General features: G+C 34.5%; 1 pseudogene; it reads left to right on the forward strand.

Moving 5' to 3' along the window:
- The first annotated feature begins 1497 nt into the window (after positions 1–1497).
- LOC120257616 lies at positions 1498–2100 on the forward strand (annotated as a pseudogene).
- The last annotated feature ends 12335 nt before the right edge of the window (positions 2101–14435 follow it).

The raw sequence follows: 14435 nt of genomic DNA on the forward strand, positions 1-14435 counted from the left end.
AACCACATGAAACCAGCCACACGACTGATGTGGCTGATGATGTGGATTTTTTTTATTAAAAAATATTTTTTTTGATAAAATCACGTGAGTCTGTCTTTCTCTCTCTCGTATGGCTTCTCTCCCCCACTCCTAGCCCGCTGCCGGCCTTTGCTTCCCTCCGTTGCTTTCCTCTGCCGGTTCCCTCCCTCGCTCCCATCCCCCATCCCGACCGTCGCTTCTTTCCCCCGCTCCTAGCCCCCGTCCCGGCCGCCGCTTCTCTCCTCTGCTCCCGGCTCCGTCCCAGCCGCCACTTCCTCCCCCGCTCCCGGTCTCGTTCAGGCCGCTGCTTTCTCTCCCACTCCCTGCCACCGTCCTGGCCACTGCTTTCTCCCCCGCTCTCTGCCTCGTTCAGGCTGCAGCTTTCCTCCCACACGAGAGAGAGAGAGAGACACAAACTAGGGCCGACCTGTGCCCTAGTTTCTCTTCAAAACCAAACGAGAGAGAGGCGGCAACCGGGAGCGATGTGCACTAGTGTTTACTTTATGAATTTTTTTAATTAAATAAAAAAAATCCACGTCACAAGCCACATCAGTCGTCTGGCTGTTTCGTGTGGTTTCTTTGCTCTATATAGCATTACTCTTATTAATATGCACATGTGTATAAAAAGAACATCAGGCTTCAAGATATACTGGATAGAATTATGTAAGGCAACGATATACCAATGGTAATATTAACATAGTAATACATGATCTATCAACCTTTTTCATACTCAAAAGTTGTTAGACTAAATTTGTAAGTAAAAGTCAACTATTGAATAGGTCATTGGTATGACTCAGAAGTGCTAAAGAGAAGGACAAGAATTTGAATCATTCCTCTAGCAATATTATTTTTGTGATGTTCATATTTTTACACTCGGGTTTAATACTATTCATCAATGCTATTTACAAGACAGGGTGTGGATCTTTTGTAGAAGAAACAATGGTTTCTCCCCTCCAAAATTACGGATTTGGGGATTTTTTTTAGGAGGTCTGTAAATTACCGTAATGGTTGCATTTCCGTACCTCCATTTCCTTTGACAATTCACCATTAATAGGGTTGCTTACCTAAAAAATAAATTAAATAAAAATATTGTAAGTAAGTCTTTATAAGAAGATAATTCTTAATTCTTAATGGAACTTGGTATATATATAAAGTAGCATTGCATCGTGGCCTTATGGCTACGTTTAGGTGGTATGACGGTGGCATGAAAGAAACTATTTGTTTATTTTATTTGTAATTTTAACCTTTTTAAACATCCTTTTGAAAAAATTTGAGAAATTGATTGAAGATATGAAAGCAAATTTTATGAGACTTGAGAAATCCGTCAAAAGAAACCGTGTCTCCATGAGTCTTGATTTCACACAAAGGAAGTATTTAATAAGTCCCATGCATACAAACCCTATAAAATGGCTCCCATCTCCACTCCACAACTCCACGGCCCTTGCTTCTACTTGTCTTACTACTACTACTCAAGCTGCAATGGCTGTAAGCGCAAAGCTTGTGGTTCTTGGTTTCATTCTTCTCCTTGCAATAGGTTTGTCCTCAGCCGCAAGGACCTTGAGTGAGGGTTACACGTCTGGTGGAGGTGGAGGAGGTGAAGGTGGAGGTGGAGGTGGTGATGGTGGTGGTGGAGAAGGAGGTGGATCTGGGACTGGAGGTGATGGAGGATATGGGAAAGGAGGTGGAGGTGGTGGTGGTGGTGGACTAGGCGGTGGTGGTGGAGGTGGCGGTGGGCTAGGTGGTGGTGGAGGAGGATATGGGAAGGGAGGTGGAGGTGGACTTGGCGGTGGCAGTTGACTAGGTGGTGATGGATCAGGATCCGGAGGCGGAGGTGGACTAGGTGGTGGCGATGGTGGATCAGGATCTGGAGGTGGAGGTGGACTAGGTGGTGGTGGTGGATCAGGATCCGGACAAGGATCAGGTGGTGGAAGTGGTGGTGGTGGTGTTGGTGGAGGACATGGTGGTGGGAGTGGGTCTGGAAATGGGTTTGGGTCTGGTGAAGGAAGTGGAGGTGGAGGCCATGGAGACGGAGGTGGCGGTGGCGGTGGAGGTGGACATGGTGGTGGATATGGCCATCCTTAGAGGAAGGATGAGCAAATCCATGGATGAGGAAGAGCAGTAGGATGAGCAGCTCCATGGATATTGAGATGTTGAGCAGTAGTGGTTGTGTGATATTATTGTTGTAATGGTATGATCATGTAATAGTATGATAAATAAAACAACTGATTTTATACTTGCTTTCATAGACTGATACTTTTCTGCTCACAAACGTTTCACTTATTGTTGTAACGTGCATCAAATGGTAGTAAATTTTGTTATATATTGAAATGGATGTGAGAAATCATCTACTCTTCCAAACAATTGTGAAATGATGATCGAAATATAAAGGTTATTTTATTTATTTATTTTTTTTTGAAAAGGTGGATAAACCACCTACTATTAAAATAAAAGAGTAAAAATATAAAGCTTATATCCATGAAGAATTAAAATATAAGATTTTGGATAAATTGCTAGAAATCTCACCACTAGAATAATATTAATAAATTAATAAAATTGATTTCGTTTAAAAAATCATTTTCATTTTTACTATATTTTTCTTTCTTAAGTTTTATTGCGTGCCATTGAAGATTATATCAACATTCAACGATACAACTTGTGAACAATGCTCTGGCAGGGCAAGAATCGAGTTGATGAAAGTATTATGGGATATAGAAATGATAGTTTTTGCTTGATAATATAAATACAGATATTACAGTTTAAAGATTTTAATGTACGTTTATTTTATTAAAGTTCTTATTTATTTTTAATTTCATTACAAGTTGATAATTATTTTATTGAAATCGATAAGTTTTAGATTTTTATATTTATTTCTTAGCTCGATTTACTTAATGGTATTGAATATCTATACATAATATTAATTTCATTCCTTCATGGTTTCTAAGTCCGACATGTAGCATATTGTTGTGAGAGGGTATGGTGTTCCACAAAAACACCCTCACTACTCTGAACTTTACCTTTCTTTTTGTTTGGGAAAAAACCATTCTTGTATTTTTACATGTCGCGCATTCTAGAGAGTGGGTTCGGTGTTCCCCAGAAACACCCGAACAACTTTGTGTTTGGTGTTCCACACTCATCCCCTAACTACTCTAAATTTTGCTTTTGTTTTAGTTGGGAAAAGACCCTAAATGCTCATCTTCAACTCAATCATATATTGTCCATTTGTCCTTATCCCCTTCTTGGTTTCTATCATCAAACTTCTCTATTGTTAATTTGATGGGAATTTAGATCTCTTTCATGCATTGATTATTGTTAGAATTGATTGAAGATTAACTGAATTTCAGAAGTAAATTGCAGAGAAGAAGCAGTGAAGTTGCAGCTCAGTTTGTCCTGGTGTCAATAGTTAAGAAGTAGAGGGTATATAAGTCATTTCCTGTGTTTGAAAGTTTGTTAAGTTAGTTGAAGAATCGGAGGGAGTGTAATGGATGGTCAGGATTTGATCCATCAAAGACAAAGGTTTAAGTTCGAGGCATTAGAAGTGACTTGGATTGTGTTTGTTGTGGATGGCTGAGATTTGTTGATCAAGAGATTTGTATTAAGTTCGAGGCATGGAAACAGGTCAAGCTTTGCAGCTGAGGAGAACCTGACGCGTGTGGTGTGACTAAGCAGGCTCATTTCATTTCAGTCACTAAACTTTTACAGAGATATATTATGTGTTCTCATATAAGAATGTTAAGTTTTTTTTAGTGGAAGCCTTTTCTTGAATGATTTTTCCTGCTTAATTGAGTGAGTTTTCATCCAAACTTTATATAAGAAAGTTGTTGTTCATGATCTCAACTTTTTGTGTATTGAGTTTGAGAGGAAACAAAGTTATATACAATCTGGTATCTTTAGTTTTGTAATGTTGACTTATGTTTTACTGGTTTTCCTGGTTTCTTGAGCTTGTGTGAATTTTCCTGATCAAGTGGTTGAGATTTTCAGGTTTCTTTCTATAAGAAACTTGTTCTTATAGATCTAAACTCTCTACATAGTGTTTATCAATTATTGAAGCTCTACCACCTACACAAGAGTATTCCTATTTCCTTCTATCATCTCTTTGAATTGGATAATCTTTCCTCTTTTCCCCATATTTTTAATCACATTAAAGCATATACTAGACATGATTGAAAGGATGTGTAGGCCATTGGAGGGGAAGCTCACAAAGTGGGCTTTGTTTTTATAGGTCTAATGTCTCTCTAGTTACCGAGAAAGAAGAGAATGGGTCCGAAAAAAGTGGGTGACTGAGAAAGATGAAGAAACTCTCTGATCTACTGTCGTCATCGGAAAAGTAAGATGAGCATCTACTAAATCAAGAATGATTTTGGATGTGTTCTCACTACTAGCTTTGACCATGGTCGATCTGGTGTTCATTTTTTTATTTATAAATAATGATGAGAGTTTGAGGGAATTATGGGTTTCTTAAAGTTAATTTCATGAATGTTTTGATTAGTCATATATTATTGAGGATTTTGTTAGTTTTCAAGCAAAATCTAATGACAAGTTTTTTGTATTTATTTTTATTTGTTATCCCATGAGATTCTCTTTGTGTAATTGGAAGATTTGTTTTTGTGTTTTTCTTTTACTTTTTTTATCCTATAATCTATTATTTGATTCTCTATTTGTAATTGTATGATTTGCCATGAAATTTATGGGGCAAAAAATCTTATTCTACTCGTTAATTTTGATTTGTGTAGTGTGAAACTAAATTTTTCTTTTTCTTTTATTTGATGATCTATTTGATTTTTTTATTTCATCTTCTTTTATAATTACCACTACGAATATATGTAAAAAATAATCATACATGAAATTAAAGAATGAGAATTTAATGCTTTTCAAAAAAAATATAAAAACTTCTTGAAAGAATCCATTCCTACTCCTATTTCCAGTTTAATCCTTTTTATTTTTTTATGAAATTACATGTTTATTTTTATTTCTTACAAAATCTTAAAATTTCTTGCATTTTTTAAATTTTGATTGTGGTAAGGAAAATTAAAAATTTTAAGATTTTCTGATTGTAAATCATGCTTTTTTGGGTTAGTAAAAATTAATTCTCTTTTAACATCTTAGAAAATCTTAAAATTTCTTGCATTTTAAGATTTTGTTCTTTTTTTAAGGTTACCAATATAAAAAATGTGTTCTGATATGAAAGATAATTGAATTTAAAAATTGACAAATTACTTTTTGGTTGTGTTTCATAATAATTAAAAACAAATTTCCAAATTTGGAGAGGATGGATATGAATAAAGAAATAAATAGATAAACGGTTGTACTTACAACGGCAAAACACATCACATGTGCTTATCTTGAGTTACTCACATATTAATTTTTTTTAATAATCTTAATATCATTTCTCGAATAAATTAAAAGATAAAAAATCATCGGTTAAACCTTCTTGAAATAATAGCAATACTGATACCGATTCTCGATAACAACAAAGCTTTTTATCTTTTTTTCATTGCCACTTCACAATAATTTTTCATTAACACTTCAAACATGACTCAAGTGGCAGTCTTATGAAGTAATCAATTTTCATGAATAATGTTATGCCAAACACATAAATAATATGAAGAAAAACAAAAGAAAATAGTAGCACACAAAGATTTACGTGGTTCGGTCTATATGACCTACGTCCACGGGCAGGGAGATAGAGATTTTTTATTTTTCTCTTTCGAGGAAAAAACTCATATAGATGATACAGATAAAACCCTATATATATCCAAATTAAAATAAACTAATATAACCCACAATGGATAAGTTTGTTGGGCAGGCCCAAGCCAAAAGCCCACCATAGATTTTTATTAAAATCTCTAATTTAGGGTTAACTCTCTAAATTAGGGTCGAGTCATAATTTGGATAGGGTTACAATCACAATCAATTTCAAATTCAAGGCATCTCAACAAATCTCCACCTTGACTTGAATTTTCCTATTCATCAAGAACCAAGAACATCCCCCTGCCATCCACGCCCCGAAGGGCCTCACGCTGTGCGGATATTCACCAAGTCCAAGCTATGCTTGAACTTTTTTGTAGGTAAAGGCTTCATCAACATATCTGCTGGATTGTTTGCTGTGGCTATTTTCTCTATGGAGAGCCGTTTGTCCTCAATAACATCCCGAATGAAGTTCAACCTGACATCAATATGCTTTGATCTTTCATGATAGACTGGATTCTTAGCCAAGCTTAATGCACTCTGACTATCACAATAAATAATTGGTCTCTACACATTCAAGCCCAAACTATCAACAAGACCATGCACCCATATACCTTCCTTCACCCCTTCTTTTAGTGACATGTATTCTACTTCAGTGGTAGACAAAGCAACTGTAGACTGAAGTATTGCTTTCCAACTGATGGCACACCCAAATAGGGTAAAGATATAGCAAGTCAAAGATCTCCTCTTAATAAGGTCTCCGCCATAGTCATAATCTGTATAGCCAACAAGACCACCAGTACAACCATCAGTACCATAAACCAAGCAAATATCAGTGGTACCTTTCAAATATCGCATAATTCATCTAACTGCCTCCAAATGACCCTTCCCTGGATTACTCATAAACCTACTTACCACACTAACTGCATCAGCCAAATCTGGCCTGGTACATACCATTCCATACATCAAGCTACCAACAGCATTCGAATAAGGGACTTTACTCATGTAATCCCTCTCATCATTTGTACTAGGTAAGGTACTAGCATCAAATTTAAAGTGTGATGCCAAAGGAGTACTAACTGACTTTGAGTGTTCCATCTAAAAAGACTGCAACAACTTTTCAATATACTTCTGTTGTGAAACATATAATAGTCCTGCTTTCCTGTCTCTCCAAATTTCCATACCCAACATCTTTTTGCCTGCACCTAAATTTTTCATTTCAAACTCATTGCTCAATAATGCCTTCAAACTATCAATTTTAGCTTTATTCCTAGCTGCAATCAACATGTGATCCACATATAGCAACAAATATATAAAGGAACCATCTAGAAGCTTTCTAGAGTAAACACAATTATCATAGTCATTACGCACAAAATCATGAGAAACCATGAATGCATCAAAACTTTTATACCACTGCCTCGAGGACTGCTTCAACCCATACAGTGATCTTTTCAGCAAACATACACAGTCTTCCTTTCCAGAAACAAGAAATCCCTCTGGTTGTGACATATAAATCTGTTCCTCTAGATTCCCATGTAAAAAAAGTCGCTTTTGACATCAAGTTGTTCTAACTCCAAATCAAAAAGCACTTATAATGGCTAGAAGAACCCGAATTGTTTTGTGCTTCACAACTCGGTGAGAATACCCTCATGATAATCAATTCCCTACTTCCGTGAGAAACCCTTTTGCCACAAGCCTTGCTTTTGAACCTTTATGGTTCAACTCTGTGAATCCTTCTTTCTTCTTGAACACCCATTTGCATCCCACTCGGTTTTTATACCCTTTGGTAATGGAACTAGTTCCCAGGTTTCGTTCTTTGCTAGAGATTGTATCACCTCATTCATGACAATCAACTATTCTGATGCTTCTCTACTCGTGACCGCTCTTTATATGACCTCGGTTCATCAGAATCAATATGTTCTCCTATTGCCAAGGCATAAGCAATAGAGTTAGTATTAACAATATTGACACAATCTGCATACCTCAGAGGCCTTTTAATTTCCCTTCTTGGTCTTCTTGCTGCTATACTCTATGATTCAATAGTTTCTTCTATTCCTTTTTGAGCTTCAATCTCAAACTCCACCTTCTTGTTAGCACCCTGATCTTTATTACCTGCAACATTATCAAGCTCCTTTCTCTAGCCAAACATAGCAGATTCATCAAAAGTAACATCTCTGCTAATGATAAATTTTGGAGTTCTATCTTTTTCAGTACACCACAATCTATATCCTTTAACTCCCACAGCATACCCTAGAAATATACATTTCATTGCCCTTGGCTCAAGTTTACCATCATTCACATGAGCATAAGCAGGACAACCAAATATACGCAAACCAGAATAATCAGAGCGTTTACCGGACCATACCTCTTGAGGAGTCTTCAAATCAATTGCAGTTGATGGGGATCTATTCACCAGATAACAAGCAGTGTTAACTGCTTCGGGCCAAAATTGCTTAGAGAGGCCAGCACTTAATTGCATGCATTGAGCACGCTGTAACAGTTTTTGGTTCATGCGTTCTGCAACTCCATTTTGCTGTGGTGTATATCGTACAGTGTAGTGCCTCACTATACCATCTTCCTTGCAAAACTCATCAAATGGTTTATTACAAAATTCTAAACCATTATCTGTTCTGAGTGTCTTGACTTGTTTGCCTGTCCGTTTTTCAACTATAGTCTTCCACTCCTTGAAACTCCCAAACACCTCATCCTTTAATCTCAGAAAATATACCCAGACCTTTCTGGAATAATCATCAATGAAAGTAACGAAGTACCTGCATCTGCCATGAGACTCAACTGGAGAGGAACCCCACAAATCTGAATGAATATAATCAAGAAAACCAGTTGAAGTATGCTTTCCAGAACTGAATTTCACCCTGTGTTGCTTTCCCATAACACAAGTCTCACAAAATTTCAGTTTCCCAGTTTCTGCACCACCCAACAATCCTTGTTTACTTAGCACTGCAAGCTCTCTCTCACTCATGTGACCCAGTCTGTAATGCCATAATTCTGTTCTATCATCATGCTGCTCCGAGGAATGAGATACAACCACTGTTCCCATCATTGAACTGCCCATCAGTAAGTAAATACCATGCTGCAATCTATCTTTCATGACTACCAGAGCACCTTTAGAAACTCTTAATTGCTCACCATCACCAGAGAAATTGTACCCCTGTTTTGCTAGAGTACCAATAGCAATCAAGTTCTTGCATAGACCAGGAACATACCATGCATCAAATGTTCTGACTATTCCATCATACATCTTAATCTGCACAGAACCACTGCCTTCAACACTAAGCTCCTCATCATCACCCAAATGCACACTGACTTTCCAATCCTTGAAAGAAGTGAACAATTCCTTTGAGAATGTCATATGATAAGATGCACCAGTGTCCAAGCCCCAAGTATTTGCAGAACCTGAAATACTTACAGTTAAAACATCACTTCCCATGCCTTCATCAGAACTATCCACTGCTACATCATCATTATCTTGCATCACTGTAATTCTTTTCTGCACTATAGATGCACTGGCATTACCACTTGATTCTTTATTTCTCATATCCTTTCTTCCTTTGTGGGCAATCCTTCCTGAAGTGACTTTTTTCTTTACAGAAAAAACAACGTCATCCTCCAGGTCTCGATTTGGAACATGATTTTCCCCTGTTCCTACTATCCCGTTCCTTGATCCTGCCTCTGCTAACAATCAAACATGCTTCTGCACCATCTTCTTTGGAACCAGAAATCTTCCACTTCAATTCCTTAGATTGTATAGCATCCTTCATATCGCTAACAGAAATACTTTCTCTACCATATAGCATAGTATCAACAAAATTCTCATATGAATTTGGCAAGGACCATAAAAGGATGATAGCTTGATCCTCATCATCAATTTTAACACCAACACCTTGTAGATCTAGAATAATCCGGTTTAAATTGTCAAGATGATCTTTCACCTGTATATTCTCTGTCATCCGAAAGGTATACAAACGCTGCTTTTTATATAAGCGGTTGGTTAGGGATTTCTTCTGAAACTTGCTTTCCAGACTTTCTTCCATAATCCCTCGCCGATCGTTTCATCAATGACCTCTCGCAAGACTTCACCGCTTAGACTCAAAAAGAATAGCGCTATGAGCCTTTGCCAAAATCTCTGCCTTCTCCTCCACCTTCATCTCCACTGGTAATTTTCCTTCTCCTTCCAATGCTGTCGCACATCCCTGCTGAACCAGAATCGCCTTCATCTTGATCTTTCACAGAATAAAATCATTTGATCCATTGAACTTCTCAATTTTGAATTTATGAGAGGTCATCCTTTCCGTTGATGAGAATTTCAAAAACCCTAAATTTGAAGTTGAATTCAAGGAACCTTTCTCTGATGCCACTTGTTATGCCAAACACAATAATAATATGAAGAGAAACAAAAGAAAATAGTAGCACGTGAGATTTACGTGGTTTCGCTCTATATGACCCTACGTCCCGAAAAGGCGTGGATATAGAGATTTCTTATTCTTCTCTTTCGAGAAAAAAACTCATATAGATAATACAGATAAAACCCTATATATATCCAAATTAAAATAAAATAATATAACCCACAATGGATAAGTCTGTTGGGCAGGCCCAAGCCAAAACCCCACCACAGATTTTCATTGAAATCTCTATTTTAGGGTTAACTCTCTAAATTAGGGTCGAGTCATAATTTTGGATAGGGTTACAATCACAATCAATTTCAAATTCAAAGCATCTCAACAAATAATTTTTATTTTTCTTAGTAATATAGAGTAATCAATTGATTATCTTTCCTTTGTGACTAAATTATTTTTAAAATACTATAATTAATTTCATTATTAAATCATATGTAATTGTGAAATTATTAATTGAATTAATAAATCATAAAAACAATTTTACAATTATTTTTTATAAATTTTTTACGCAAAGCAGCTCTCAAATTTAAATTGGATAATTATTATAAATGTATACCAACTATATGATATTGTTGATTATTCAAAATTAATTGCTTTAAGAAATAATCATATTAAATATTTCATTTTATAAAATTGGAAGCACCGGCACATAAATAAATATAGTTAAACATATAATAACCAATATTTTAAATTATATTAAAGAAATCTAAAATTATTAGATAACCGTATTGAATATTTTTAAAACAAATATTTAATGGTTAAAGTAATCTGAGTGACTTATTATTATTATTATTATTATTATTATTATTATTATTATTTGAATAAATAAGAAGATTAAAAAAAACACAATTAAACACTATGAAGGTCACAACTTTAAGTCAGCTAATGTGATCTACAAAATTTTTTTTTTGGATAAGATGGTTACTTTGAATCCTTTAACACAAATGTCAATTGACACGTGATTACACAATAATAATGTTTTAAAAATTAATAATTAAAAATTTACTTAATTTTGCTATATATAAATAATCTAAGAAGCCATTCATCTAACTTCTATGCAACAAAATAAAAAAAATATTAAGCCAGGTCTGCATAGATACACTTAAGATCAACAGCTATATGCGATCTAAAATATTTGACAAGATAGCTACTTTGAATCCTTTAACACAAATGTCCATTGACATGTGATTACATAATAATGATATTTAAAAAATTAATAATTCTAAGCCATATATATATATTAATATCTTTGCAAGTAGCTTAACATATTAATCAAGTTATGTATATATATTGTTAGTTTTAAAATTTTCCTTTTATAAAACCCTAAGTTTTATTTGGATATTTTTTTGAAATATTTTATTAATTGTTTGTAAAACAAATATTTTAAAAATAAACATATTTTCTTTATTTTTATGTTAAAAACCCTAAATAAAAAATTTTATTTTTATATTATTATTATGCTTTTTTTCATTTATAATTGATATAACATCATGATAATTGGATTTATTTGGAGGTAAAAATTGAAGAAAACGGAAAATCAAAATCTTGCCATTGTTACCACTTAATTTAAAGTAATGCTGAAGGAAATAGTTGAAAAATTTAAAGTTGGCACCACCAAGTTATGAATGTGAAAAAAGTGGCCAAGATCATGAACCAAGTTTTATAGTAAAGGTGAAATTTGAAGACAGTGCTTGAAAAACATGAACAATATAGATTTAAGGTGTATATAAAGAAAGAAGCTGAAAATGAAGCACAATAATTTGACAATTAGTGGTTGTATAGTACCATGCCTACTTAAAAAAATATCAAATGCATTTATATTTATTACCCTTTCCTTTTTACAGCGATTCAGCTACCATAAGAAAATATTCTGATCTTTGACAATGAAAATGTTGAGATTCCTATTCAAAATAAACAAACTACAATAGCAACAATTGGACAACTTCTAAGTTTTGATCCAAGCATCATCAAGGTAAATGTTTTCCCTTCTAAGAAAAATATAAGAATTATTTACTTCAAGTTATATGTTACAATTCAATCACATATATATATATATATATACATTTTTTTATTCAAATTCTTCCGGAAAAACTCAATTTTAATGGGTCATCAAAATAGAAGATATCGATATTTCTGGTGGTTGGTACAATATTGCTTGTAATGAATGCCTGAAAACACTTGAAGTATGGGAAGGAAATTTTTCTTCCCAAAAGCATGGGCCAAAAAACCCAAAAATAACATAATAACTACCTTTAAAACGCATAGTTTCGTATATTTATTCACTATTTTAGTTTACATATATACTCTAACCCACTTATTTATAAATCTAGAGAATGTGGCTTTTACAAATGCATAGCTTTGAGTATATATTTCTTTTCAAAAATATATGTTTTAGTTTTTAATGTTTATATAATTTATAAAATTCTATTTTTAATAGAGTTTTTAAATTTTTTTGTTTGCATATTATTTTTATAAATTAAACTATAAATTAATGTATAAATAAATTTAAAAAATTATAAAAATCATACTAATTGAATTTTTCTTTTGTAATTCGCCCCACAAACCTTATAATTTCTGGCTCTGCCACTGCACATGATCTATGATTTTGGTAGATGTAAGTGGAGAAAAGTTCTTTACTTGTCTCGCTTGGAAAAAGTGTTTATGTAAATAACAAATGTTTTTTTCCATAATAAAGGCAGTCATTATAAAAAATTAATGTTCATAATAGTTGTCTTATATATATGTAATAACAGTCGCATTATTTCTCAAACTTTCCATCAACACCATTATGCTATGATATAGTGTCAGTTACTTTATTTATTATGTTATTGTATTAAATTAGGCATTGATTACTGCATAAAAATACATTTCCATTTCCATTTATTAAATGTCATCTTAATAAAATTCAAACTAACTAATTTATTTAAATCAATAACAAACAAGAGCTACAAAAAAAAATATATATATACACACACATGATAGAGACGCAAATGTATGTGCCGATCATGTAATAATAGTGCTAAAAAGCCAGATGTCAGTCTACATGGAAGAATGAGATTACTAATAATAACTCTAGTTCCAAAAATTAGCCTAACCAAACAAGTAATATGTGTGAACAAAAGAAAGTGAAAACAAGAAGGAATAAAAGAGTAAAGAAATCAGAGGAATAAACGATGTCCTGACATTGCATTCCTTTAGGGTTTGTTAAGTGCAGGACAAAGGTTGCCTAAGCATGCAATCCTATCTAAACCGAGAGATTTCCTAAATCATACTAAACCCCTCTTTCAAGGGTGAAGAGAAACTGAATCCGTGCAGCATTGATGCAGTCACCACACAATTGCATTAACACTCAGTGAAACCTCGATGTGAGTTAATATGAATTTCTTAATTAGGTAATCTCTCATGTGAGGAGAGATTACCACTAATCCGAATATAGAATTGAAATGTAATTTCTCCTAAAATCTATTCCACATGATTGCAAAGAGCACGAAAATTCTCATTAACACACTCGGGAGAATTGAGGGAGGCGAGGTCTCCAAAGTACCCTATTTCTAAGCTTACTCACAATTCTTTCTAATTGCGGTATGTCTATGCTAGGTGGGAATTTTTTCTCATCACAAAGGGCATCAAATATGATGACTAGGGCTTTCATCACGATAGCAAAAGTCACCTAACACACCCTAGAAATCCGTCTCCTTTCTTTCCTAACCTCCTTTGCGAAAGTGAATGAAGATTGAACAAAAGATGTCCTAAAATCCTCATCAAGTCTAATTATACTTAGCTACTTACGGGTTTAAAGGATGTGGCCATAAGGAATTGGAGAAGATGGGTCGTGAGCCTTACAAGAACATTTACGGCCGTAAGTCCCATCCGTAAGGCCTTCTATTTGTGTTACAATCGAGCTCACGACCATAAGCACTAAACTGTAAGCTTCACTGTGCTGCCTTTTTGACCGTCCTTATAGGCGTAAGCTCTGGTCATAAACTCCACTAGATAGTCATTACGGGCATAAGTCTTTCCCGTAAGGTCCTTTGGATTGGCTCTGAACTTCTTCTTACAGGCATAAGCATACATGCAAGGTTCTATGGAAGATGCTTACAACCATAAGTCAAGCCGTAATCTATCCGTAAGTTATCCTGTTGCCTTGTCCTTATTCAGTTGATGCCGAAAGAGCTCCATCTTCTTCGTTTTGGGTCTGTAATGCTTCTTTTGATTACCTCTCATCTTTAATTGCTGTCCAAAGTATGAGAATGTAAGACACACTATGTATACCACCAAATTCCACAATATGATCATGATACAAGCCTAACGAGTGTA

Source organism: Dioscorea cayenensis, unplaced genomic scaffold (assembly GCF_009730915.1).
Source record: "Dioscorea cayenensis subsp. rotundata cultivar TDr96_F1 unplaced genomic scaffold, TDr96_F1_v2_PseudoChromosome.rev07_lg8_w22 25.fasta BLBR01002223.1, whole genome shotgun sequence".
In the NCBI taxonomy this organism is placed as follows: domain Eukaryota; kingdom Viridiplantae; phylum Streptophyta; class Magnoliopsida; order Dioscoreales; family Dioscoreaceae; genus Dioscorea; species Dioscorea cayenensis.